At 27.8% G+C, this 13,930-nt stretch overlaps 1 protein-coding gene across 3 annotated transcripts in view; it reads left to right on the top strand.

Annotated features, from left to right (window-relative positions):
• The window catches only part of LOC134837452 (protein groucho-like), a 67,853-nt gene that overhangs the window by 23,286 nt on the left and 30,637 nt on the right, over positions 1-13,930 (top strand). Inside the window, exons 1-2 of one of the 3 annotated variants that reach the window (XM_063852838.1) lie at positions 9,823-10,083; positions 10,148-10,383. The exons of 1 other annotated variant lie outside the window; for it this stretch is intronic. The gene's annotated coding sequence lies outside the window, so the exon portion shown is untranslated. Of the gene's footprint in view, positions 1-9,822; positions 10,384-13,930 lie in introns of those variants that run through there. One more of the 3 variants, XM_063852846.1, reaches the window with a different exon arrangement.

Raw genomic sequence — 13,930 nt, 5'->3', positions numbered from 1 at the left:
ATGAATTGAAGAAAATTTAAAAAAAATTGGTAAATATAGCAAATAGCTTAAAAATTCAACGAAAAGCAAAAAAAATGTTTGATGAGTTAAAAAAATTTTTGTTTTTATTTTTTTTGTAAATTTAATAAATTTATATTTATTAAAATTTATTGATATTTAATTTATTTATATTTATTTAATAAAATTTAAATTAGAAGCAAAAAATACCATAAAATTAATAAAATTTAAAAAAATAAGAAAAAAAAACAAAAAACATTTTTTTTTGAAAAATGTCATAAAAGCCTTAAAAATAATTATATTTTTAATTTTAAAAAATTTCTGATTTTATTTTAGAAGCGAAACACAAATTTTTCACTGTTTTTTATGGAATTTTCCACATAAAATGCAAGAAGAGAAGACACTTACCAGCCAGTAACGACAACGACACTCGGAAATGCTGTCGGATGTTTTTCACTCTTCAAAACTTTGCAGGAAGCTCAATCGATACGCATTTAAGGTCGACTTGACTTTTATTGATCTCCTAAAAAAAAAAAAAAATTGCGTTCAATCCATTAAAAAAAATATTTATTTCACATGCAACAATTCGAGGGTCTCGATTATTGTCTGAGGATTGTTATTATTATGATTATATCTAATTCATGAATAAATTCCCCCTTAACAACACAAGAGCAAATCCCATATCCAGTTCATTCGTTCGGAGGTTCGGGTGTTGCCGAAAGCAGTTTAATACAATAATTGTGACTAAATTACTTATATCTTCACACATGATCAATTATATTGTGTACGTTTTTTTTCCTTCCTTCTCGTCTCATGTTATGATCCGGGATTTTATTATAATAATACACTTTCCGTTGAATATTTTTTTTTGTTGTAAAATAAAAAAGGACATGCCCTAAGCCAAAGGGGGAACGAGAGTTGTGACGATGAATAAATAGTTTTATTTTACAAACACACATGCTTGTAAAAATTTCATTAGGGGATGGTGTCCCCTTGGTATATTTTAATAATAATTTCTCGCAATTGAATGACGCTCCCGATAAAAAAGAGTGCTGAGGACCGTTTTTCCATGCATGAGACCATGATTTGTTTGTTAGCACTTTTCATTCTGGAAAAAAATATATTTTATGGTTTCAAGATTAAACAGACGAAAAAACACGAAAAAGGGGCACTTTCATAAGGGAACGCCGTACGAGAAAAGTTAAGAATCAGGCAACGGTTAAATTGATCTCTTGTTCTCTCGTAAAATTTTAGGGTTCACACATTCATTTATCATAAGTTGTAATAATAATAAAGTATGCCCGAGCGGAGAGAACGAAGCAGCAGATGATGATGAACATTCTTGATACGCTTCAATAAATCGTTTATTGTAATTGAATATGTGTGATGTGCACGGAAACAACACCGTTTGAGGGGTAATTATTTCAAATATTTACGACGACGTCGACGGAAGAAAGATGTTGATGACGAGTATTGTTCCTCGTGCAACGCTAGAAAAAAGACACGCATGAAGACACTTTATAATCATTAAGTGCAAGGGTATGTCATAGTCAAGTTTTTTTTGTCGTCTCTCTCCCTTTGATTGCTTAATGGAATGTTAATTTTTTATTACTTCGGGGACAAAAAAACAGGGAGCGAAATTTTACAAGAAATGTCTGGAAATATTTTTAAAATCAAAACCACTCACTCGAGGGGTGATAAATAGATATTGGCGCCAATTTAAAAAGCAATCTATCTCGAAATTTATCGCAAGATAAAAAAGATTCCGTTTGCAAGGTACTAATTAAAGTCCATTCAGACGTTCATGCGAGCGAGAAAGGGTAAATTAAACAAACAAGAGTTACTTGTTAGTTTGGATCATATGGTTGCAAGCAGTAGGTTGTTTACACAAGGCATAAAGGGAACGCACGTAATCCTTCCTGATGCACTCAACTCACAACTCGGCAACGGGACACTTTAATTTATTGTTTTTGTTTGTACAAGGAAAAAAAGTCCTGCTTCGTTAGAGGACGAATAAAGAGGATTAACATGGTGTTTTTTTTTTTGTTAGAATTTTAGAAAATATTTTGGTTTTGGTTTGTGTCTTTCCGTCAATTTTTGATGAAATATTTGAAAATATTAAAAAAAAAATAATTAATAATATTTTAATAAATTAAATTTTTCTAAAAACCAGAAAAAATAAAAATTAATTAAAATTTAGTTCAAAATAATTTTTAAAAGTAATCTTTTATGAATAAATTATTTCGAAATAAAAAAAGACTCTCAAAAATTATTAAAATATTCAAAATTTAATTTATAAAATTTTATAATTTTTTTTAAATGTTTCATTTTTTTAAATTTTTGATAGAACAAAAAATATTTTAAATAAAAATTAAAAAAATATATTTATTTGAGAAAGCTTTGAAAAATTATAAAGAAGAACATTTATTTTTTTTAAATATCAAAAAAAAAATCTAAAAATAAAAAAAAAATAAATATTTTAAATTTTAAATAAATTATTCTAATAAATAATTATTTTTTATTTAAAAAAAATTTAATAAAAAATAAAATTCAAAAAAATTAAAATTTTAATTGTTTTTTTTAATCACAAAATACAAATAAATTATTTTTTTAATTTTATAATTTTTTTAATTTTTATTTAATAAATTTTTCATTTAAAAGAAATAATTTCAAAATTAAAAAAAATTCTCTGAAGTTCAGAAAAATATATTTTAAATTTTAATTAAGTTATATAAACAAAAAACTATAATCATTTTATTTAATTGCTTAAAATTTATTTTTTTTGAATGATAAAATACAAATAAAAATTTTTTAATTAAAAATTATTTTTTTTTTTTTATAAAAATTTTTTTTTAAATTTTTTTCTGAATGTTTTTTAAAATAATTTTAAAATTAAAAAAAATTAAAGAATTAAAAAAAATTCAAAATAATCAAAAAATCCGCTCAAGTTCTTCAATTCTCATTTTTTTTTCAAATTTTTATTATGAGTCACGTAACAAACACTAAACTCGGTAGTTTACTTTCGCAAAATGTGTCATAGATCACTCCCTTCTTGACAACAAATGCTGGTCCGAACGATAAACGGAAGCTACGTTCCATTAACCATTTAGGAAACTGCAAGATTCGCCCAAATTTTGCACATCACGCGTCACATCGCATCTCGCAGGAAGGAAGGAAACCTCAAAACTCCCATCAAAATGGCTGCCAACATTTGATTTATTCACGCAAAAAAAAAATTATTTACTCCAACAACAATGTTGTGTCAGATGTTAAAAATTCTTTGCATTTAATTGAACTGACTGACTCAATTATTCTCAAACTTGTATGCGTTCCCCCTGTTTTTCTGCGTAATATTCTTGCATTTGCGAACAATCAAAACAACAAAAAAACACAAAAAAAATTTCTAGGGTCTACTACAGGTACCCAGCAGCTTCATAAATAATTTATTTTATTATTTATTCGACACCACTTTTCATTTAACCTTTTTTTTTCTTCATCCCAAACTGATTTGTTATTCGATTGCATATTAAATGCGGAGAATCGCTTGAAAGAGTTTCTTTTTTATGATTATTTTTTTTATCGTTATCTTCTTCTCTACCTCTCGTATTTTTTTTTTGCTCATAATGAAATCGAATTCCAATTTAAAATTTGCTATGAATGGACGTATGAACATTTTACGAGCACAAAAAAAAGTAAAATAATCATGAATATTTTTCGCATAAAAAAAAATCTTTTTTGCATAAGTTATCCATGGATGTGATTAAATTAAGATCATTATTAATATTAGTTTGAATTCACAGAAAAAAATCTTTTTAAATTGATTTTGAATATTTATAAATCGAACATTCGTTATTATTTAATTATTGGCACACACAGGCATGAATGAAGATGAGACGAGCAAAAAAAAATCTTATCCGATGAGAAACGTATGTTCGAGACACGTAGTATTAAAAATGAATCAATTTCTGTCTGAATACTCAATAAATGATTTAAATTTGCATAACCAGACCGATGAGGATGTATTGCACAAAATCAGGCACGTCCTTTACACGAGAAAAAAAGGCAGAAAATATGAATTGCCAATAAGGAGCCTTTTTACCTATCAGGATTTGAATTTTAAATTTGAAAAATTTTATTGGGATTTTATATTTTTTTTACCGCATTTCGGAGAAAAAATATGGTAATAAACTTGATTTGTCGTCTGTGAGGTGTATGAAATTGTGTAAAAGGGTATGAGGAGTACAAAAATGTGAAAAATGTGCATTTTAGTGAGAAAAACCCATAGATGATGAGGAGTACATAATTGTAAAACGAGGAGTACGAAATTGTGAAGTGAGGAGTAAGAAATTGTGAAATTTGTGCATTTTAATGAGAAAAGTCGATAGATGATGAGGAGTACATAATTTTAAAATGAGGAGTACGAAAATGTAAAGTGAGGAGTAAAAAATTGTGAAAAATACGCATTTTAATGAGAAAAATCCATATATGATGAGGAGTACATAATTTTAAAATGAGAAGTATTTAATTGTGAAACGAGGAGTACGAAAATGTGAAGTGAGGAGTACAAAAAAGCGCAGGTATGCAACATCGAAATGCGGTATAGTATATCGTCCTTAAGACAACTACTTTTTCAATTTTTTTTTATTTATTTTCAAATCAAAACACGAACTGATATTTAACTGTCTGGCAAATTCAATGTGAATGCCCTATCGATATCTTTTTGAAAAGAAAATAAAAGTTTTGTCACAAAAAATAAATAGAAAAAAATTTTTTTTTGGCGACAAAACTTTCAATTCCACAATCTCGTTAACGATCCTGTGTTTCACTTAATGGGCAAAAAGAAACAAAAATATAACAGCATGTGTCTCTGTCGATCGACGTTCGATATGTCCTTTTTTTCATTTTTTTCTTTTTTGAAAGGAGAGAAGAATAAAAAAAAAAGAAGAAAAAAAGAGCTTAACTAATCGTTTCTCTTTTCACAGTATTTTACACCCTGCTGCTTATCTCTCATCTGGTGCTTAAAGGTTCATGAAACAACAATGTATATCGGTCTAGTCCATTCTCGATGCTATGAATCTGCACAATCAATTGTGTTTATTTGGCTACAAAATGAATAAGGGCAACTATAATTTTTTTTTATTTATCTTTCTGTGATTTCTTCTTCTACTCCTCTGAAATTGCTGCTCGACTCGAAATGCACAATAGGCATCAATTTCAACAAAAATACACTCACTCACATGAAACGAACGAAAATACGCCAAGGGAATGATAAGGAAGAAAAAATAACACAACAATAATAAAAAAAAGCAACCTACCTTGCATGTTCTTTATATTTTTTGATATTTACCATCGGATTCACTCACAAACGAAGAGAGCAAGAAGCAATATACTTGCCAAGAAAAATAACAGAAAATAGAATAATAATAGTAATAATAACAATAATACAGAGAAAAAAAGGAAGAAGAAGATGAAGAAGGAAAAAAAATTAAATGCAAGCAAAAATATTTAGCCAAGGGACTTTTTTATATTTTATTTTCTTTTCTGTGCGTCGTCATGAGTTGGAAGAAATTCTACTTTAGAAAATGTATGAGGAAGAAATTTGTGGGGGGTAATCGGTAATAAGATTGTGATTCGTCGTCAACATATTTTTAATGTGAATTGGACGACTTGCCATCCGTTCAAGCATTTACTTTCATTTTTTTTTATAAAAAAAAATAAAATAAAAAAAATTAATAAAAAAAATTGAAAAGTCTTCGGAGTAGATTTTTTTTACTTCATATTTTTTTTGTGCTCTTCTCCTTTAATAAATATTACAACAAAAGAAAGAAAAATAGGATTGAATTGCGAATATTTTTTTTTATCGTAAGGCGCATGTCGTTCTCATTGTTTTGAAATATTCATCTTGCTTCCTCCTCTCGTTGTCGTCTTCGTGTAGAAGAAAAGTACATTAGAAAAGACAAAACGTTTTGTTGTGTCTTTGCTGTGGTGTACGACGACGACGACAAAAAAAAATGTAAAACATTGTTCTGATGATGTGTGATTACAATAAAATAAAATGAAAATGAATTTGTCATGGATCCTTGAGCGTTTTTCTTTTTTATATATTCTGTGCATGGAATTTCTTGTGATTTTTTTTCACACTCTCTCTCTTGGCAGATAAATTTATTATTATTCTATGGAAGATTTAGTTCGACTGCTATCAACGTCGTCATCAGACCGGAGTTATTTTATTATATTATCGTTTTTATTGAACCTTTTTTTTTACTTGTTTCTTCGTTGATAAGGATATTGTTTTTGACGTCAATAACAGCTTCGAGTCGAGCCCTTATCGCCTTGAATGGTAATCAAATAAAAATGAGTCACACAAGTATGTCAGGGTGCTTCCTTTCTCATTTGTACGTGATTATAGGAATGAATTGATGATATCAGAATCAATTTTCGAAGGATTTGAGTTAAAAGAAGGGGTTTTGAGTTTTTGCCCCCGCCGATTCCCCCTAAAGTTTAACTCTTAAAGGCTGTTTTCTACAGAATTTCTCAAAGTTTAAATCTCTGAAGTTTAAGTTCAAATTTTCAGCTCAAAAGAACATGTTTGAAAATTTTACCCCCGCCGATCCCCCCAAAAATTTACTCTGAAAGGATTTTTTAAAATTTTCGTTAATGTTTTAATCTCTGAAGTTTAAATTCAAATTTTCAGCTCAAAAGAATGCATTTGAAAATTTCACCCCCGCCGATCCCCCAAATTTTTTTTTTAAGAATTAAGGTATTTTTTTATGCTTTTTAATATTTCAAGTTCAAGAGTATCCTTTCATCAAGGAAATTCCATTAGCTAAGCTTTAAATATGCCTTGAACTGCCCATTAACGTTAACAATTAAGCGGCATTTCTGCATCATTTTGTCTCAAAAGACCAATTAAATTAAATACACAACAAATTTCGGTCATTTCTAATCAAATCCCTTTTAATTAATTAATATAGTCGCATCTGTGCATACGACGAACTAAAATTGGTTGTGAGCATTGATTTCTCATTGATTCAAATCCACAGAAACATTTCTATTATTATCATCTACCCTCTTCTCTCTGCATTTTCGGGACATAGACAGAAAATAGATGATGACCGCTTTTAAGCAATTTACCACCTAATTAAAAATCAAACCCTTAAACCCTCTGTGTGATATCCTGTCCTCCTGATTTTCGTTTTCACAATGCGACGACGACGACGACGACTACTCTCCTGGCGGTATATGTTGGTTGAAAATTTCACACAAATAAACTTGACCAACTTGTATTAAAATATCGCCAGCAAAATAATAGAAAACACAAAATATGTGTGTGCTGCTGCTGCTGTGTAGATACATATAATAATAATAAAAGACCAAAATATCGTTTTGTGAAGATATAATAATAAAATGCTGTTTCCAGAAAATGAAATGAAATGAAACACACAGTAGTTGCCTTGCCTCGCATCGCCTCGTCAGATTGCATGTTATTTCGCATACTCGGGTTTTTGATACGGTTCCACAGTGCTTTTTTTTTCAGTGCCTTCCTTCTATGCTGTTAGAACAGCTGCAATTTAGAATCCAATTCGATTTATTCTGCCTACCATTCACTCGGTTGTTCGTTCGTTCGTTCGCTAGCAACAACGTGGAGCATGAGAGAGAAAGACATGCAAAAAGCACTGTGTATCCGGACAAAAATGAATATTGTATATAATTTCGTATCCTATCCAATTCTCTATCCAATCCATGGGAATGTCGAAAACCAATATTGTGTACAAATGTAGTACTATCCGCTCAGAAATATTGTGGTTATGAACCTCAAATGTTTGAAATCTAATTCAGCGAATTTTGTGAAAATTAATTTTAGAAGTTCTAAGCTCATTAAATTCACAAAATATAAATTTTTACCAAAAACAGAAAGTAGAAATCATTTAAATTGAGGTTTTAAATAAACTTCAATTTCAGCAAAAACCATAATCAACTTCAGCAAATTTTAAAAACAGTTCAGCAAAGTTTTTTTAGAATCAAATTTAGACTTTCGGGTTTAAATAAGTTTCTAGATAAGATTTTGAAATTTGCTGAGTAAAATTTTGAATTCGAGTGAATTCGAGTTTAAAAATTTGCTGAATTTGATTCTTAAATTAGTTGAATTTGATTTTTAATTTGCTGAATTCAATTTAGAATTTTAAAATATAAGTATAAAACATTAAATTTATGGTAAATTTAAAATGCCATATTGAATTAAGCAAAATCAAATTCAGTTAATTTAAAAATTAAATTCAGCAAAATTCAAAATTAAATTCAGCAAATTTTAAAACAATTCAGCAAAATTTAGAATTAAATTTAGACGATCGAATTTTCATCAGGTCTCTAAATTAGATTTTGAAATTTGCTGAATTAAATATTAAAATTCGTTAAACTCGATTTTTATTTTTGCTGAATTTGATTTTAAAATTTAAATTAAAAATTTTAAAATATAGGCAATACTTAGAAATTAATGGTAAATTTTAAATTGAATTTAGCAAATTTTTAAAATTAAATTCAGCAAAAGTAAAAATCAAATTCAGCAAATTTTTAAAATTAATTCAGCAAATTTTTAAAATTAATTCAGCAAATTTCAAAATTGTTTTAAATAGATACAAACTATAATAAAATTTATATTTTGTGAGTTTTTTGAGCTCAGATTTTCTAAAATCTTTAAATTTGCTGAATTAAAATTTAACCATTTAAGTTCCTTACCATAAAACTTCTCCCCGAGTACGCGTTTTTTTTTTGTGCAAAAGCGACACAGAGGCAAAAGGATATTCAGTGCACATTTTCCATTTTGCTTTTGAAATGCGATTGCTTTTTTGGGATAATATTCCACGTGACACGCGAGGACGATTTCCTGCCGAGAAATGCTGCGAGTCCAATTGCTACTTGCCATTACTTTCGCAGCAAATTATATCCTACATGTGAAGTTTATCTGTGCGCTTCTGTCTTCTTGATAGAGAGCTACGTTCCGTAATAATAACAACAACAACAACAACAACTGGGAGCATCGCATCTCGTCTCTTCTCTTGAAATAGCAGACACATTCAATGGTTTTCCTCTTGTTTCTCTATCACATAGTTTCGCTTGCAATAAACTTTTTTTGTCGCTCCACGTGGAGTGAATTTTCATAACTAACAGTATCATCGTACGGCGGTCGTCGTTGTCGACGACGACGACGACGACGTCGTTGCTGTTATTGTGTGATATTACTCAGAAACAGACATGGCTGTCTGAATTAAACATACAGGCAAGTAAAAGGCACGTATGTACGGCGTATCATATTAAGGTTGGGGTCCGCTGCTTGTTTAAAAGAGCACACGTAGCGTGTACGGAGCATACGGAGCGCATTCAATCTCTCGCTCGCAGGCATGGCAGACAATGTTGTGTGTGTACATGTGTTGTGTACAAATCGACAGAATCGAGAAAAAATATGTGTAAATGTTTTTTTTTCATCTTTTTCTTCTTCTTTCGGAGAAAAGTCTCTCGGTGTGTGTGTGTGTGTCACTCATTAAAGTTGGTTTTTTTTGTGCTGCGTGTTGCCCCTATGGAACAAAACAATTTCTACCTACTCACCTAACACTTATAAAGCATACCTAACTCAAGTAGTACTTTGTCGTGTACACTTTCAAAAAGGTATAAGGAAATTTTATGATGCTTGTTGGTTTCGTCGGTACGTGAACTGCTGTACGGGAAAAAGAGACGAGACTTGATTACTTACACACACAAATGCACGTTCGGCGTACGGGTTTGTGTTGCCTGCCACGATGACGATGATGTTAGTGTGAAACGGAACGTTGTGATGAACGCATTAACATCGTGTCTGAAATTTATTTTTCTCTTCTGGTAAAAAATTCTGGCGTGGTATACAGAAAAACGCGACGGCGGCGGTATATCTTTGTGCCTGCGTCTCACAAATTGACGACAAACGTAAAAAATAAATCATCACAGCACACCACGGATACGAAAAATTAAGTGCAAAAGAAAAAAAGTGTTTAATTACCGCAAATACAAAAAGAAAGGAATAAACTTTACATTTAACGAAGAAAAAAAAATACAGTGAGTTAAAAAGATAATTTGTTTGCTCCGATATTTGCTCAAAAAATTATACAAATAATTTTAGTTCAGTCAATATTTAAAAAAAAAAAAAAAAACTCAGACGAAAGAAACCGAGTGAAATGCAAACAAGTAAAAAATAAAAAAGAAAAAAAAAATAAAAGAAACTATTTCTGTGTAAATCTACCGGAACTAATGGCACCGCATTCACATGTTCTTGTGCATGTCCAACAACAACAACAACAACGCGGTGTGGTCTTTACTATATTATGATTATTATTACATCTCAATAAAACTCAAAGAGTAAGTAACTGCGGTTCCTTTCATATTCATTTGATGTCTCTCCGTTTTATTTTCCGCTCTGCTCGACCGCTTCATTCGACTCACACACTGCATTTTATGATTTAGAACCAAAAAAACCACAATTTTTGTAACTGCGAATTTTTTTCGTTAATTCATGTTCATAAAAATAATTTTTAAAAAAACCGAAAAAAACGTAGGAAACCATAAAACATTAAAATTTTGTAGTAATCAGAGGCTCTTGTGTATGTGTGAGGTGAAAAAGCAACATCAGCAATAATAATAATAACATAACAGCAAAAGCAATTACCACCGCATATACATTAAGTTAAAAAAAAAATACAACATAAATGTTTGAGCTGTAAGGCTAGGTGGGAAATGAATCACATGTAATTTTATCGTAAAAACACCAAGCAAAACACTTCTTTTGTGTAAATTTTTTTTTTGTTTTAACCATATTTGCTTTTATTATTATTGTTATTATTATTTTAACTTAACATTCAGACAAATAATAATAATAAATAAATATATTTACACACAAAAAATGCTTCATTGAGTAACATTCATGCTAATGTTGTTACATTTTTTTTTGAATGTTTTCGTGTGATTGAACTGAACAAGCGAGCACGAATGTTTATTGCAGAAAACGAGTCATTTATATGCCAAGAGTAATTTTCTGTTGTTGTTACTTTTTGTGCCCGTGTGTTTTTTTTTTGCGTTTTTTTCGTGAATATATAAATGAAATGAAAAAGAAGTAAAGCAATATTTATTTATTTTTCATTTGCTTTTAACATGTAATATGTTTATTGCATACAAGTGTACAGCTTGCCTGCCTGCCATTCAATTAACATTTTACTTTAATGTTTTTTGTCATGCGTCTGTTTTTTTCTTCTCTCTCTCGTACTAATGTTTTATTAATTGTAACATGACCAACATATATACTTTTTTACATTGACACGCTGGGAAATTTTTTATTAAAATTTGTTGATTTTTTGTAATTTTTATACAAAGATTTGTAAATTGTAAATTATTAAAAAAAATAATAATAAAATTTATTTTGAATTTGTTTTATTTTCAAATAATTTTTTATAAAATTTTAATAAAATATATTATTTAAAATATTTATTAAAAATTATTATAACGAATAAAAAATATTAATAATATTTTTTTAAATAACTAAAAACATTTTATTAAAATAATTTTATTTTTTATTTTAAATAAATAATTTTAATTTAATATAAAAAAATTATAAAAAATAATTATTTTTATATTTTAAAATATATTTTCGAATATTTTAGTAATTTATTCTATTTAATTCAGTTTATTTAATGATATTATCTATAAAAATTAAAAATTATATTTTTTTTTTAATTTAAAAATTAATTTAAGAATTTTTTTATATTTATTTCAATAAATTTATTAAACTTATTTAATTTTAAATAATAATAATTATTATATTAATTAATTATTATTAATTATTGAAATAAATATAAAAAAATTCTTAAATAAATTTTTAAATTTAAAAAAATATAATTTTTATAAAATAATTTCATTAAATAAAATGAATAATTTTAAAATTTATAAACTAAAAATAAATTTATTTATTTTCAATAAATTATATTTTTTTAAATTTATTAATTTTAAAATTATTCAAATTTATTTTTAAATTTTAATTTTAAAATAAAAAATTTTTTTTAAATTATAAAAATTAATATATTTTTTTATATTTTTAAATATTTTTTCGAACTATTAATAAATAATATATTTTTTTTATTAAATCCTTCTAATACAATTTATTTACTTAAAATATTATTTTAATGAAATAAATAAATGATTTTTTAAAATTAATTAATTTAAAATATTTTTTTTTTATTTTAATATATTAAATTATTCGAATAAATAAATTTAAAAAAAATAAAAAAAAACTACTAAAAAATTTTCCCGCGTGTAAAGAGACAAAAAACCAAACCTAAATAAAACAAGAGGAGTGGATAATTAATTTGGTCTAATTATTATCATACATACAATGTTTTAATTCAACGTTGAAACATGAAAATTTGTAAATGTTAATCATGTCCAAGGCATGTTGTTAATCTTTATCACGAGTCTCTTTCCTGACACAATAAAAAATTCAAAACTTCAACCGCAACCGCAAATTACTCACAATCGGAATGCCACTCTACACTCTACATTACATATCAATGTCAAACAATCACAAAATAAACATTGGTCTATTTTACGAATCATTTAAACATGCATGTTTTTAATCCTCATAAAGTTAGTTATTATTATTATTGTTATCAGTGTAATTTTATTCTTAAAATTATTTTTTCGTTCAAGTTGAAATACACACAAATGTTATTATTTTGTTTATCTTAAAACTATATTTAAACAAAATGTGAGTAAATATAAATAAACTCAATGTTCTGTTTGCCGTTTTTTTTTATTTATTTTATTATTATATTATACGTGAATGTGTTGTTATTGCGTTACGTAGAAAAATATTATTTAGACAGACACGTATTGTGTGCACGATGACGCCTTTTATAGAGTAAAACTACAAAAAAAAATAACGTCCGAATAGCAACATGACGCTGATGATAGTGTTCGGGTGTTTAAATAAAATAATAAAAATAAATAGAGAAAGAGAAAAAAAGCGAGCATTATCGACACAGGAAAACAAACGGTTTTTATTTAATATTCTTTTCAGTGGCTATTTGTTTTGTCTATGCAAATACATTCTTCTCCTGTGCATTTTTCGCAGGTAGACAAACTTACTCCGGCACTCTCTGTGCCAACAATACTCTTTTAAATAAATAAAATAATGAAGTTATAGAGTGTACTACAAACTATGATTATTAAACTGCAGACGGAATTCATAAGCCACTTTTGAAATGTTGCATATTGAAATTCAATAGCGATCCTCTTAGTGATGTATTCAACTCGATGCGATGGTATTATGTTCAAGTTATACTCTTGGAATAACAATGGCATTATAAAGTGTCTGTGCTCGGATGTTATAGATGCCTGTCGGGCTTTCGCATACGGAGATACATGAACAAATGTAAATAATAAATATAATTCTGTACAATAAATATTGAAATATTTTGTGCAAATATCAATAGTGACCGAGAAAGTTCCTCCTCTTGCATTTTATTGCTTAGGCAAGCAAGAAATCATGCAATTGCTCGCAAGAAAGAACGTTTTTTGTGTATTTCTTACCTACAGCAATATATGAATGTTTGTTTATTTATTTTTTTTTAGTTCAAACAAACACTCTTTTGTGTTTCATTCGCTTTTTTTAAATATAAATAAATATGAAGACTTTTCTGTTATTATAATAATTGGAACTCGACTCTACACAAACACGCTTGTTTGGCAAAAAGATTGGCAGACACGATAAGTGAAAATTATTTGAACGTGCTTTTTCTCGTTTTTTTTTTCGCTTTTTCATTATTATTATTTATTTATTTAGAGTAGCGCGCAAGATTTTGTGCACAACAATTATCAACTGTCATTCAACAACATTGAATGAGACAAGGTTTTAGAC

This window comes from Culicoides brevitarsis, chromosome 1 (genome assembly GCF_036172545.1).
Source record: "Culicoides brevitarsis isolate CSIRO-B50_1 chromosome 1, AGI_CSIRO_Cbre_v1, whole genome shotgun sequence".
NCBI classification, from domain to species: Eukaryota; Metazoa; Arthropoda; class Insecta; order Diptera; family Ceratopogonidae; genus Culicoides; species Culicoides brevitarsis.
The sequence above is the reverse complement of the archived record's forward strand: the minus strand, read 5'-3'. Positions and strand labels throughout refer to the sequence as shown.